The 15,000-nt window shown below is 55.0% G+C and overlaps 1 protein-coding gene across 2 annotated transcripts in view; it reads right to left on the reverse strand.

Annotated features, from left to right (window-relative positions):
- Positions 1-15,000, reverse strand: part of P2RY8 (P2Y receptor family member 8) — a 51,676-nt gene that overhangs the window by 22,098 nt on the left and 14,578 nt on the right. Inside the window, exons 1-2 of one of the 2 annotated variants that reach the window (XM_070603581.1) lie at positions 5,007-5,687; positions 3,474-4,426 (exon numbers count right to left, since the gene is read on the reverse strand). The exons of the other annotated variant lie outside the window; for it this stretch is intronic. The gene's annotated coding sequence lies outside the window, so the exon portion shown is untranslated. Of the gene's footprint in view, positions 1-3,473; positions 4,427-5,006; positions 5,688-15,000 lie in introns of those variants that run through there. 2 annotated transcript variants of the gene reach the window in all.

Genomic DNA, 15,000 nt, shown 5'->3' on the forward strand with positions numbered 1-15,000 from the left:
CTTTGACCCCTCACTCTTTACAAATTGCCTCGTGGAAACAGTCTGGTGGTTCCTCAAACATAGAGTTATCCTATGACCCAGCAATTTGGCTCCTACTCATAAGTCAAAGAGAAACGAAAACATGTGTCTACACGGAAACATGAACACGCGTGTTCACAGCAGCATGGCTCCCAACAGCCAAAAGGTGGAAACCACCCAAGCGTCCAATGACGGATGAAGGGATAAACAGAATGAGGTCCGTGCACACAGTGGAATATTACGCAGCCGTGAAAAGGAGTGAAGCCTGACGCAGCTACACGTGGATGGGCCTTGAACACATGATGCTCAGAGACAGAAGCCAGACACAAAAGGACACACAGCATGTGATTCCACATACGTGAAATATCCAAAATCGGCAAATCCACAGAGATAAAAAGGAGATGAGTGGATTCCAGGGGCCGAGGGACGGGGGTGGGAAGTGAATGGTCGTGAGTGCAGAGTCTGCTTTTGGGGAGATGACAGTGTGGTGAAAGCAGACGCAGGTGCTGGTTGCCCGACATTGTGAATATGCTAAAACACCACCGAACTTTAAAGGGCTCATTGTAAGTCAGGTCAATTCTATCTCAATGCAAAAAAAACAAAATGCCTCGTGACTCATGGGGAAAATCCCAAGGACATTTATGTCTGACTTTCCTGTGTCGCCGGAGGCCCTTTCGTCTGTGCCCGCCCGGCTCCCCGCTCACCCCACCTTCTGAGACTGACGTGCCCTGCTTCTGGCCTCCTGACCCCTCGGGTCATTGCCCGGGTGTCTGCAGCCACCCACCCACGTCTTCTTGTCTGTGGTCACTGCGGCCCATTTAATCTCAGACGGGACCTCAGAGAAGAGGAAGCGGGTGGCCCCGGCCGTGTTCATTAATTACATAAGGCTTTGGTCCAGGAAGCCGCTGTGAACGGGCTCAAGGTCCCCAGGGAGCTTCTAGTGTCCCCATTTCCTTCTATTCCAAGGCCGCCGACGTTTTTCTTCCCGGCAGCGCGTCCTGCGGAGGATGTGGGAGGCCGGGGCCGAGGGCTCCCTGAGCCCACATCCCGCATCCCCTCCTTTCCGGAACGTGCATCCCGACAAATGTTTGCAAACATTTACTCCCAGAACATGCCTTGAGGCACACCTTACAGACGGGGAAACTGAGGCACAGAGGGCTTAAGGAACTCGCATGGTGAGCCACAAAGTTTCCTGACCGGATGTGGAAAATGCAATGTGCCCTTTGCACTTGTGTGTCTGTCCCGCACGGCGTCCGGCTGAATGTCTCAGCGTCTGCTCTGCCAGCGGGGGATTTCGGGGGCCACACTGTGTGCCGAGAGTTCCCCGAGGAGGAGAAGGGGCCGGGCCGGGGACCCCGGCCTGCGCCCACCCTCATCAGTCGTGGTTTTCTCGAAGCGGGAAACTGCCCTCGACGGAGACCATGGGCTCTGATCAGCCGGCTCATTCACACCCAGCCCTTTGGAGGGTGTGAGCAGCGGGCGTGGGGCCAAGTCAAGACCCTCAGCCTCAGCAGGGTCCCCACGTCCCCAGGGCCGGATATCCGAGCCCCCCGGGAGCCCCTGAGCCCGCCCGGGTCGTGACTGTGGAGGCAGAATGACCCGACCACGCTCGCAACCGCGTTCCGCCCCAAACAGCAATGACCCCAATCCGTGCAAACACACGGAGAATCCAATTTGGGGACGGACTCTCCCTGGCTCGGCCTCAGGCACAGAGGATGTGCTGGTCGCCCCCCTCTTGGACAGGCTGTGTGGCCACGCCGGTGGGACCAGCTCCCTGATGTCTCCCGCCGCGTCCCTGGGATTTCCCCCCAAAACGGAGCCCCTCGCCCCTCTGCACCGGCCCGGAGCTGGAGGCCTGCCCACCGTCCTCCACGTCCCCCCGAGGCAGCCCTCACCCCTGACCTCTCCCGGCTCCTGTGGACGTCCACACGGTTGCACCGTGATCGCCAGCTCTGGTCTAGGTTAGGACTGTCCCCTCTGGGCCAGGCACGGGTCACACACAAGCCTGAATCCACCGTCCTGAGCTTAGAACCGGATGCACGGAGAATAAATGCCATAACAAGGTATTTTCCGTGAAAGCAGAGTGAAGAGTAAGTGATTGACTGCATGACACACATGACAAGCTCCATAAATGTGGAATGAATGAAGGAAGGAAGGAAGGAAGGAATGGAAGACCACGGGGTGCTCTCCCTAAATGTGGAGCGAGTGAAGGAATGGATGAGCGAAGGAATGATGGACACAAGGATGCTCTCCATAAGGCAGAGTGGGTGAGTGCAGGATGCAGGGAGGAGTGAACAGGGAGGAGTGTCGATTTGGGTCCAGTGGCGCTCCTGTGACCCCGGCCAGGTGAACTAGCTCCCCCCGCCGTCCCCCCGCCGTCCCCCCGCTGCGTGGAACCTGGCGTCCAGCCCCCCTGCCGAGGTCCCCCCGCTGCAGTGGAACCTGGCGTCCAGCCCCCCCTGCCGTCCCCCCGCTGCCGTGGAACCCGGCGTCCAGCCCCCCCCTGAGGTCCCCCCGCTGCAGTGGAACCTGGCGTCCAGCCCCCCCCTGCCGTCCCCCCGCTGCCGTTGAACCTGGCGTCCAGCCCCCCCCCGAGGTCCCCCCGCTGCAGTGGAACCTGGCGTCCAGCCCCCCCCTGCCGTCCCCCCGCTGCCGTTGAACCCGGCGTCCAGCCCCCCCCTGCCGTCCCCCCCCCCGCTGCCGTGGAACCTGGCGTCCAGCCCCCCTGCCGTCCCCCCGCTGCCGTGGAACCCGGCGTCCAGCCCCCCCTGCCGTCCCCCCGCTGCCGTGGAACCTGGCGTCCAGCCCCCCCTGCCGTCCCCCCGCTGCCGTGGAACCCGGCGTCCAGCCCCCCCCTGCCGTCCCCCCGCTGCCGTGGAACCCGGCGTCCAGCCCCCCCCTGCCGTCCCCCCGAGGTCCCCCCGCTGCCGTGGAACCTGGCGTCCAGCGCCCCCCTGCCGTCCCCCCGCTGCCGTGGAACCTGGCGTCCAGCCCCCCCCGCCGTCCCCCCGCTGCCGTGGAACCTGGCGTCCAGCCCCCCCCTGCCGTCCCCCCGCTGCAGGGGAACCTGGTGTGGGACTGCCCCCAGGACTCTCTTCCTCTCTGGATAGGGACCTAGGTCAAGTTCCTTAACTGGTGCCCCAGTTTCCTTATCAGTAAGAGTCAGAGCACCTTCAGAGGTGCCAGAACGAGCATTTCCTCCTGCAACCTGAGCCACCGTCCCCAGCACCCCCACCCCAGCGCCACGACTGTCTGCAGCTTCCGTCTTCTCCGTGCGTGTCCCACACACACGCTGTGGGACTTGGATGTGCCCGGTCCTACACCGCCCCCCCCCCACCCCCGATTCCAGAGCATCTTTCGAACGGAGCCACGCGTCCCCTCCCCTGGGTCTGAGCTGCCTCCCGGGGCGTCTTCGGGGGACTGTCCTGCCCGCCAGCTCTGGTCCCAGGACTTACCGTGGGTGCTGGAAGGGCCGCGGTGGTCCTGCAGGAGCCGGCCTCGTGCGGCTTGTGTGAGCCGGGTGCAGAGGACGGCGGGGGGGGGGCCCTTGGGAGAAAGCTCAGACAGGAATGGGGGGCCTCGAGAGGGCTCCCCGCTCTCCTGGGGACCCCAGTGTCTGTTCCCCCACGGGACCTGTGACTGCCACGGTCCCCAAGCCTCCAGGGACCCCGTGGGCTGCGTGTAACGGCAACCTGTCATCTGCAGATTTAATTAAATGCACAAAGATTATGAAACCCGGAGCCCGAGAGAGAGAGGACACGGCCACAGTGGATGCAAAGGTTCCTCTTTTTCACGGTGCACCACCCCCCCCCCCGACCCCGGGGTGGAATAGGTCACCGGAGGGGGGGTTTACACAAGTTTTTAAAAAACATGCTTTTTAAAAAAAAAGCCAAGTTCCAACTTGATAGGTTCAGGAATCAGTTTGCGAGGGTTAGTTTGGAAGGAGGAAGTGTAGTATCTTTCAGCAGGTCCTGCTTTGGATATATTTCATATTAGTTCATGTTTTCAATTTATTTGAAAAATCGGTGTTGATGTTAATGTAGCTGATCCTGTGAAGACCCTTCTGCGGGCAGTTTGCCTCACAATCAGCTTCAGCCTTGGTTTTAGGTGGAGATGCGACCGATGCAGGGTTGGGAAATGCTAATTCATTGGAAGTGATTCCCGGGCTTGCTTTTGGGGCCGGTGGACGCACGAGCACAGATCTGGGCGTGCAGGGAGCAGCTTGCAGCTTTGGGGGTCTCCGGGGCCTCAGATCCAGGCGTGAGGAGGCTGGTTCCTTCCAAGACAGAATGCATTTCTTTGCAACTTTCTCAAAGCTTGCATTGCTCGTCTCGTGGCCCGTTGCTCCTTCTGCAAAGCCAGCTGCATTGCATCCTCTCTCCTCTTCTCTATTCTGCCTCCCGTTTCCCTATTTAAAGACCCCCTAGGTTGCTGAGGGCGCATCCAGATAACCCAGGACCCCCGGCCCATGTCACAAAGCATATTCCCGGGTTCTGGGGATCAGGGTGTGGACGTCTCTGGGGGGGACACTATTCTGTCTGCCACGGCAGGGGCCGTGCTGAATTAATGTCTAGACTCCCGATGCTAATGGGATCTGTGGCTGCGATCCTTGTCCGGTGTCTGCACCCGGGGAAGGAGCCGGGGTCAGCAACGTGTCCGCCCCGCCCCCCCCCCGCCCCGAGGCCGGCCACCCACACGTCCTGGGGCTGCCCTTGCTTTTGAAAGGCCCCAGTGAGGACCACGAGGGGGATGCATCTGGTGGGCCCAGGAGGGCAGCAGACGGGATGACACGGGGCGTGGGGTGGGCGTCTCGTGGGTGGAGACGGACACGGGGTGAGGGGAGGTGACAGGGCTGAGGGAAGTTGGGGGCCTGCCCGGGTGCTTTCCCTGAAGGCTGCAGGGCCAGAGACGGCTTTACAATCCCGTGCAAGGAGCCCAGGGGGTGGGTGGGACAAGCGGCTCATACTCAGACTGTTGACAATTTTTACCTCGATTCATCATCAACGGACTTTTGGGTTGTTTCCACGTCTTGGCTATTGTGACTAACGCTGCTGCGAACGTCGGGGTGCACACATCTCTTAAAGTCCTGATTCCAATGATTTTGGGAATATACCAGGACCTGGGATGGCCGGGTCATATGGCCGTTCCATTTTGAATCACTGGAGGAACAGATGAACAAAAATGTGGTCCGTCCACACCATGGAATATTACTCGGCCATGAAAAGGAAGGGAATTCCGACGCCGGCTATGACGTGGACGGACCTTGAGGACGCGATGCTCAGTGGCATCAGCCAGACACAAATCGACAAATCCTATGTGATTGCGCTTCTAGGAGGCCCCTAGAGGAGTCAGAGTCACAGAGACAGAAAGCAGAGGGCGGGAGCCAGGGGCTGGGGGAGGGAGTTGGGGAGCGAGTGTGAACGGGGACAGAGTTTCAGTTTGGGACGACGGCAATGTTCTGGAGGTGGGTGGACGACAGAGTGTCTACAGATAACACTGATTCAGCACTGAAAAATTTGCTAAGAAGTTTGATGTCCTGTTAAGGGTTCTTACTGCCAAAAGAAAATACAGCAAAATGAAATAAAATAAATAAAATAAAAATAAAAATAAATAAAATAAAATAAAGAAAAATTAAAAAATAAAATAAATAAAATAAAATGAAATAAAAATAAATAAAATAAAATAGTAAAGTAAAATAAAATAAAATAAAATAGAATGAATAAAATAAAAATAGATAAAATAAAATGAAATAAAAATAAATAAAATAAAATAGTAAAGTAAAATAAAATAAAATAAAATAGAATGAATAAAATAAAAATAAATAAAATTAAATAAAATAAAATAGTAAAGTAAAATAAAATAAAATGAAATAAAATTAAATTAAAATAAATAAAATAAAATATTAAAGTAAAATAAAATAAGATAAAATGAAATGAAGTAAAATAAAATAAAAATAAATAAAATAAAAATAAATAAAATAAAATAAAATTAAAATAAAATAAAGTAAAAATAAAATAAAATAAAATATTGAAGTGAAATAAAATAAGATAAAATGAAATGAAGTAAAATAAAATAAAAATAAATAAAATAAAATAAAATTAAATTAAATTAAAATAAAGTAAAATAGACTAGACTAAGATAGAGTAGAATAGAACAGAACAGGACAGGATAGAATAGGATAGAATAGAATAGAATAGAATGAAGCTGTTTACTCTTGGGGGAGCAAAGGGAATTTCTGGACCCGCCCTGGGGAGGTCAGTTCGTCCCGGCGGCCGGCGTGGCTCCCAGCTGCCCACCCACCGGCCGGGTTTTTGGGAAACAAGGGGCTTCCCGGGATTAGGGATTTTCGGTGTGAAGCGGGGAGAGTCCCCAGCAGCAGCAGCAAGGGTGAGCTGGTCACCCCGCTGAGTGACAGCTGCCCCGGGAGGCTGGTCCAGGCTGCTGCCCAGAGTGGGGACGTGCATCTCGGTTCCCGTCCTGCGGGAACTGGGGATTTTCAACCCCGACCTTTTAACACGCCCCACAGGACAGCATGACACGGCCCTCTAAGGCTCCCCAGGGGACGGCTGCAAGGTGGGCATCGGGGGGGCCCCCATCTTCCCAGGCGCCCCGTCTGGGGGTGGACGGTGATTCTCGTGTCCGGCCGGCAAGTGGCAGAAATGTCATGAGCCACGAAGACGTTGGCAGCCAGCGTCCCTGTGGGGGCAGCTTTGCAGATCTGGGCCCTTCCGGAAGCTTCCGCTGGCTGCCACTTGCCTGTTTGGGAGTAAATCCATTGGGAGGCGTGTTGCGGGTGGAACGGCATCACTGAGTGTCAATTGCAAAGAGGATGGACTGACTGACTGATCCCTGACTCTTAGCGTCTCTGCCTTTCCGTCTTGTAAGGTGGGGTTTGTGTCGGTGACAATGGGCCGGGGACGGGCCCCCTGGGAGGCCGGTTCCTCTTTCTGGTCTCTTTCCGGGACCACGGCTGCTTCCCCTGCACGTGCCCCGCTGTGGGGCTCTCTGCGTGCAGCCATGCCCACCCCCCCTCGTCCCCAAGCTGGGCGGCCCCGTTATGGGACAGCCTCTCCCGCCAGCCGGCCCTGCAGGAAGGAGGCCGCGCGCACAGGCTGCACCCCGAGAGGTGGCCTCCAAGGGTGTGAGGGGCGGAGCGGGGGCCCCAAAACAATGTGTTCACCTTGTGGCCCCAGGACCCTTGCAGGGGACCTTATTTAGAAGCAGGGTCCTTGCAGGTGTGATGAAGGGAAGGATGGAGAGGAGGGCTTCCTGGAGGAGGCGGCCCTGAATCAAGGATGGAGAGGAGGTCTTCCTGGAGGAGGCGGCCCTAAATCAAGGATGGAGAGGAGGGCTTCCTGGAGGAGGCAGCCCTGAATCAAGGATGGAGAGGAGGGCTTCCTGGAGGAGGCAGCCCTGAATCAAGGATGGAGAGGAGGTCTTCCTGGAGGAGGCGGCCCTAAATCAAGGATGGAGAGGAGGGCTTCCTGGAGGAGGCGGCCCTGAATCAAGGATGGAGAGGAGGGCTTCCTGGAGGAGGCAGCCCTGAATCAAGGATGGAGAGGAGGTCTTCCTGGAGGAGGCGGCCCTAAATCAAGGATGGAGAGGAGGGCTTCCTGGAGGAGGCAGCCCTGAATCAAGGATGGAGAGGAGGGCTTCCTGGAGGAGGCGGCCCTGAATCAAGGATGGAGAGGAGGTCTTCCTGGAGGAGGCGGCCCTGAATCAAGGATGGAGAGGAGGTCTTCCTGGAGGAGGCGGCCCTAAATCAAGGATGGAGAGGAGGGCTTCCTGGAGGAGGCGGCCCTGAATCAAGGATGGAGAGGAGGGCTTCCTGGAGGAGGCAGCCCTGAATCAAGGATGGAGAGGAGGGCTTCCTGGAGGAGGCGGCCCTGAATCCAAGGACAGCAGCATCCCGCCTTCTTCCTTTCTCTCTCTCGTTGGGCTTGCATTTCATTTTCACAGATTCTCATCCTGGCCTCACCTGGGCTGACGTTTGAAAGTCTATTTTTTTTTTTCATCCACCATCCGGGTTGCGGCAACCGAAATAGCCACACGCACCAAATTTAAATGTTTCGGTTCCTGTGCCCTTGGCCCCAACCTGCTAAAAACGTTTCTTCTGAGAAAACGGCCATCGCGATGGAAATCGACCGAAGCCAGGTCAACATGTTCCACACTTCGATGCGCGATTATTAAACGCCGAAGGAAACAGGGTCTTGGACATGATTTCCCGAGCGAGCGACTCACGGTCCCAATTTTCCTGTGTATTTGAGCAAAGGGAACAGCGTGTTCCTGCAGCTACTGTATTATTTTTGGAGGAGCTGAACTTTCTTTTTTTCTTTTTTGAGGAAGATTGGCCCTGAGCTAACTGCTGCCAATCCTCCTTTTTTTTTTTTTTTTTTTGCTGAGGAAGACTGGCCCTGAGCTAACATTCATGCCCATCTTCCTCTACTTTATATGTGGGATGCCTACCACAGCATGGTGCACCAAGCGGTGCCATGTCTACACCCGGGATCCGAACTGGTGAACCCCAGGCCCCTGAGAAGCAGATCATGCAAACTTAACCACTGCGCCACTGGGCTGGCCCCAAGAGGATCTGAACGTTGATTGCTCTCCAACCAAGCATGCGTGGGGCCCCCTGGAGGGTCTCTGGTGCCCTGGGGCATCCCAGTTTGAAGACTGCCCTCAATCTTCGTGCAGAGAAAAGGAAGGGAGCATCCAAGAGGTGGGGGCCGTGTGCAAAAGCAGTCCCTGACGGAATTGCTCTGCTTTCTTCTCATTTGCAAATGTGCGTTGACCGTTTCAACAACCTCACGAGGGAGCACGCACTTTCTGCATTTTCCAGGAGGGGATCTGGCTCACGGGAGGCGGGATCACCCCGGCTTGGAGCCTCGGGAGCTCACGCAAAGCCGGACAGCCATCCCGCTCAATGTCATCTCGCAGTGAGGACGAGGAGGAACGGCTTTCTTCCTCACTGAAAAGCTTAAAGACTTCAAGTCATCATTCTCCGGAGCGCAAGGAAAACGCTAGAAGAAAGGAGACGAATCTTCGGGACGGATCTCACACAGCTCGTCCTCCTCCTCGTTTCCCTTCCTTGTCCTTCCTCTGGGTTTGACCCGGAAGGAGAAACCCGTTCCAGATCCTTGAGATGCCGCCCGGGGCCGCGGATCTGCAACGTTTCTTCCCCTGCGTTGGCTGCACTCAAGGCTACGAATTTGCCCGTGTCCGGCTGCTTTGGCTGCACCCCAGGCGTTTGCACGGGTCGCGTCTTCACGATCGTCGGGAGGAGGTCAGTCTACACACTCTCCTCGTGGCCTCTGACCCACGGGGTCCCTGGTTGAACAGCTGACAGAAGAGACAACTGTGCAGAGCGGTGTGTGGCCCAGAGAGGGTGGTTGAGGACAGACGGCGTCGTCCCCCAGGCCACGGCATTGGCCTCTACTCTGTGGTCACCATGCCCGAGATATAGCAGGTGACGACAAGAGGCAGAGAAGAACGTCAGAGCGATTGGAGTCCTAATGCTGTGTAGACACTCGGCCCGTCCGTATGGGTTGCCTGGGGCTGGCCTAACAAACGACCCCAGATGGGGCGGCTCAAACAATGGACATTGATGGTCTCAAGTCCTGGAGGCTGGACGTCTGAGATCCAGGTGCGGGCAGGGCTGGTCCCTCCTGAGGCCTCTCACCTTGCCGTGTAGACGTGTCTTCATCCTGTGTCCTCACATGGTCATCCCTCTGTGTGTGTCTGTGTCCTCATCTCCTCTTCTCATCAGAATCCCAGTCCTGTTGCATCAGGACCCACCCTCATGACCTCATTTCACCTCCATCCCCTCCTTAAAGACCCATCTCCAAATCCCGGCACATGCCAAGGTCCTGTGGTCAGGGCCCCCAACCTGTGAATTTTACAGGGTCGCCGTTCAGCCCGTCCCACCGTCCCCTATCTATATGGGCCATCTTCTGGCATTCACACCTCTGCCCGGTTCCTCAGTCAGTCGACTTCTCGTCATTCTGTTGGTTTCCTACTTCACAGGTCGCAGCAAACTTCCCACGAGCACCTTGCTGTTGATCTGTGCTTCAGGCTGTTAACCATCGGAAACGGGTCTTCTGCAGACGCAACACCTCCTGTTGGACCTCTCACCCCCGCCGACCTCTCAGAGGAGAAGGGCTGGGTTTCCTGGGGGACGTGGAGGCCCGAGGGTTTGATGTTTGCAAAGCGCTGCGGGAAGCAGGTGTTTGTCTTTCCGTGGAGACAGCGGCCAGGATCCCACAATGGGCCTTTCCTTCTATCTCAGGGTCTCCATGACCATGCGTCCCACCCATTTGACGGATTTTGTAAGGTTCGTGGGCACCTTGAGCCATCCTGACCTGACTCATCTGACGAACCTCTGAGGACGCAACTGAAGGTGTCACTTAGGCTTCTGACCACGAAGCCAAAAAAAATAAAAATAAAAAAGGTGTTGCAAATGAAAAAAGAGGTTGTCACTCTGCTTCGTTTCCACCGCCGGGTATGATTTCCGGAGCGTCGCCTTGTTTTTTTTTTTTATTATTGTTTCCGTCCTAAACTTGATAACGGAAAAGTGTGTTTGTCAGTATTAGAAAAAAAGAAAAAAAGCATCTTTCTTTCCAGCTTAAAACGCGTTACCTACACACGTATGAAATCGTGGCTTGGTTCCCCGTGGACTCGTACAGTGTTATGTGTCAATTGTATCTCAATAAAATGGGGGGGGTGGTGTGTGGGGCCGGCCCGGCGGCTCAGTGGTTAAGTTTGCATGTTCTGCTTCGGGGGCCTGGGGTTCGCCAGTTCAGATCCCGGGTGTGGACATGGCACCGCTTGGCACACCATGCTGTGGTAGGCGTCCCACATATAAAGTAGAGGAAGATGGGCACGGATGTTTGCTCAAGGCCAGTCTTCCTCAGCAAAAAAAAAAAAAAGAGGAGGATTGGCAGCAAATGTTAGCTCAGGGCCAATCTTCCTCAGCACAAAAAAAAAAAAAAAGAGAAGAGGATTGGCAGCAGATGTTAGCTGAGGGCTAATCTTCTTCAAAGAAAAAAAGAAAGAAAGAAAATGGGGGGAAGCATCTCGCGCCGTCTAAGACAAGCCGGGAGGTGTACCACGCAGAAAGCAGAAAGCAGCTCACCTCGTTAGTGAGAAAGAGGCCCATTGGATGAACGTGGGGGTGCCAGCTGCCCCGGGTGCCCCAGGACCCTTGAGCGAGCCCCTCTCTGTTGCCATCACGGTGACCAGGAGCTGGGCCACGTCGGCTCAGGGTGTCAGGAGGGTTGGACAGGAGACCCCTGGACGTTCCCATTTCCCAGGCCCTGGTGGCTCCCTGGGGTGTGAGTAGCCCCTGCGAGTGCCCACAGCCACAGGAGAGGACTCGGGGGCAGCTGAACGGAGAGCTGGGGGCACGGCCCGAGGAGCGAGCGGCCGGTCACAGAAACCCGGGTGGACATTGCATTGGGGGCACCGAGGGAGGACACAGCGGAGACTCAGAGGGGTGGTTGGACTCTGGGAGATGGGCAAGGCCGAGCGAGACGCAGGGTCCACCCTGAGCATGGCCCCTGGACCAGGCGTCGGTCGGGCAGGTTGCTAGTGAACCGTGATGGTGAATTTTACGTGTCAATCTGGCTGGGCCTCAGTATCCAGATACTTGGTCGGACAGCAGGCTAGATGTGGCTGTGAAGGTGTTTTCCTTTTGGATGAGATGAATGTTTAAATCAGTGGACTTTGAGGAAAGCAGGGGACTCTCCTTATTGTGGGTGGGCCTCATCTAATCAGTTGAAGGACTTTCAAGAAAACAAATGGACGTCCCCCGAGGAAGGGAGAACTCAGTCTGCAGATGGTCTTGGGATTCGAGATGCAAAGTCTTCTTTTCCTTGGGTCTCCAGGCGGCTGGTCTACCCTGCAGCATGGGGGCCTGAAGCCTCTACCATTACATGACCAAGTCCTTAAAAGAAATCTCTCTGCCTCTCTCTCCACAGCTATCTGTCTGTCTATCCATCTATCATCTATCTATCCATCCATCCATCTATCCATCCATCCATCCATCCATCCATCATCCATCCATCCATCCATCCATCCATCCATCCATCCATCTATCCATCCATCCATCCATCCATCCATCCATCTATCCATCCATCCATCCATCCATCCATCCATCCATCCATCCATCTATCCATCCATCCATCTATCCATCCATCCATCCATCCATCCATCCATCCATCCATCCATCCATCAGTCTATCCATCCATCCATCTATCCATCCATCCATCAGTCTATCCATCCATCCATCCATCCATCCATCCATCTATCCATCCATCCATCCATCCATCCATCCATCCATCCATCCATCTATCCATCCATCCATCTATCCATCCATCCATCCATCCATCCATCCATCCATCCATCCATCCATCAGTCTATCCATCCATCCATCTATCCATCCATCCATCAGTCTATCCATCTATCTACCTATCTATCTATCTATCATCTCTCTGTCTGTCTATCTATCTATCTATCTATCTATCTATCTGTCTGTCTCTCTATCATCTGTCTCTCTATTGGTCTATGTATCTATCACCTATCTATCTATCCATCTATCTATTTATCTATCTTCTATGGATAGATAAATATATCCATATCTATATCTATGTCCATATCTATGTCCATATCTACAACCATATCCATGTCTACATCCACATCCATATCTATATCTGTATCTGTATATCTATATCTATATCTAGATCCGTATCTGCATCCATCTCTTTTTCATTCTCGACTTAGTCAGCACTCTCCAGAGAGACAGAACCAATAGGAGACAAATCGATATACAATAAGGAATTGGCTCCCGTGACTTTGGAGGTTAGGAAGTCCCACCACCTGCCCCCTTCAAGCTGGGGCCCCAGAAGAGCTGACGGGGTGCGTTCCAGCGCGAAGGCTGGAGACGACCAACGTTCCGGGTCACAGACGGTCAGTCGGAGACAGCGAACGCTCCCTTACCCCAGTTTCCTTCTCCTCGGGCCTTCAACTGATTAGACGGGGCCCACCCACACCGCAGAGGACAATCTGTTTGACACAGGCCACCGGTTCACATGCTGATCTCCTCCAGAAGCCCCCAAAGAGACACACCCGGAGTCACGTTTACCCAGACGTCTGGGCACCCTGTGGCCCAGCTAAGCTGATGCATAAAATTCGCCACCACCACAGTCTGTTTTTTTTTTTTTTTTTTTGGAGAACCCTGACTCATGCACACGCCCGCAGAGAAGCAAGACCCCGGGTGACCTTCCTAATTGTCCCCAGGGTGGAAGGCGGGGGCGTTTCTCCCTCCTACACCTCCCATCGCACTTTGGAACTGACATGGGGCCCCTGGAACTTGGGTGACCGCACTCTCAAAGGACGGCAGAATTGGGTTATGTGTGTGCACACGGCGTGTGTGGGAGCCGTGGGACGTGGACGGCGGATGGGGCGACATTAACACGCGATTTTTCTGGAAACGGCAAAGACCCGGGGGCCCCAGGAGCCGGACAAGTTCAGAGAGACCCGGTCCCTTGGCATTCACGTCAGAGGCCACGTGGACCCCAGGACCCTTGCCCCACCAGCACGAGACCACCAGAGACCCCTCGTCCTGTGCAACCCACCACCGGCCTGTGAGCAGAGCCAGGAGGTCCCAAAAGACGAGAGCCGGGGATGGTCTCCCGGATGCGGGTGCTAGGTGTGTCTTTAGAGGCCATGCTGGATCCCCTTGAACCACCTGACCGGACTCCCTCTCTTGAATCCTGTAGACAATGAACCCCGATGACTCAGTGACCAAGTCATCGCGGAACAAAATCGGGGGCCCTGCGAAGAGTTTATACTGGAAAACCATCACTGAACTAAAAATGAACGTCTCTTAATTTGCAGGGCTCCGGAGCGGCACCATGCCCATGGCACGGATCGCTAAACTGAGGCAGCTCAGGGGTGCAGAGCCGGGAAGAGGCCCCAGCTGCTCGGCCGCCTCCTGTCTTGTGGTCAGTGGTGCTGATGTTCGATGCGGTCGCATTGTGGGGGTCGGCCCCTCCTGCGTCTGCATCGCTTGGCATTTCCCGGAGCCCGTGTGTTAGCGTCACCGTGATGAGAGGGAGAAAGTCTGCTTGGTCTCGTTTGACGGAAGGGGAAATTGAGGTTAGGTCATGAGGGCGCAGGGTGCTGGCCGCACCTGAGAGGCGGCTCACCGGAGGGGGCGCCTGACTCATTCTCCTCGCGGAACCCCAAACGGACGCCCTGCGGGTTTGGGGGAAGAACCCAGGGCCTCGGTGGTGACACGTCGGGTTCGATACAATCTGCGCTGATTTTGGGGTCAATTGTTATCTCTGTTTCCTGCCAGCATGGGAAGCCCCAGCGTCCCTCAGGGCTGGACGGGGTCAGCCGATGGGGTGAGGCTGATGTCGCCATCCCACCAGGCCAAGAGTGGCCAAGGGCGGCCAACCGGGGGCGCCTGAGACCTTTGGCAAGGTCTGCGGTTGCTTCTGGTTGTCACAACTGGGAGGGGGAGGTCCTATTGGCATGTGGTGGGTGGAGCCCAGAGAGGCTGCTCTACACCCTACAGTGCACAGGACGGCCCAACAGAGAGTCAACCAGCCCCAAATAGCCACAGAACCTTAGCATGAGATACTCTTTCTTTCTTTCATCATTTATTAGTTTCTCCCTCTATGTATCTATTATCCATCCATCCGTTCATACATTACCCTTCCATCTATCCATCCATCCATCTATACATCCATTGATACATTACCCAATTACCCACCCATCCATGCATCTACCCAATCCATCATCTCTCAATCCATCCATCTATCCATCCATCCATCCATCTATCCATCCATCCATCTATCCATCCATCCATCCATCCATCTATCCATCCATCCATCTATCCATCCATCCATCTATCCATCCATCCATCCATCCATCTATCCATCCATCCATCCATCTATCCATCCATCTATGCATCCATCC

This window comes from Equus przewalskii, chromosome X, assembly GCF_037783145.1.
Source record: "Equus przewalskii isolate Varuska chromosome X, EquPr2, whole genome shotgun sequence".
Lineage (NCBI taxonomy): Eukaryota > Metazoa > Chordata > Mammalia > Perissodactyla > Equidae > Equus > Equus przewalskii.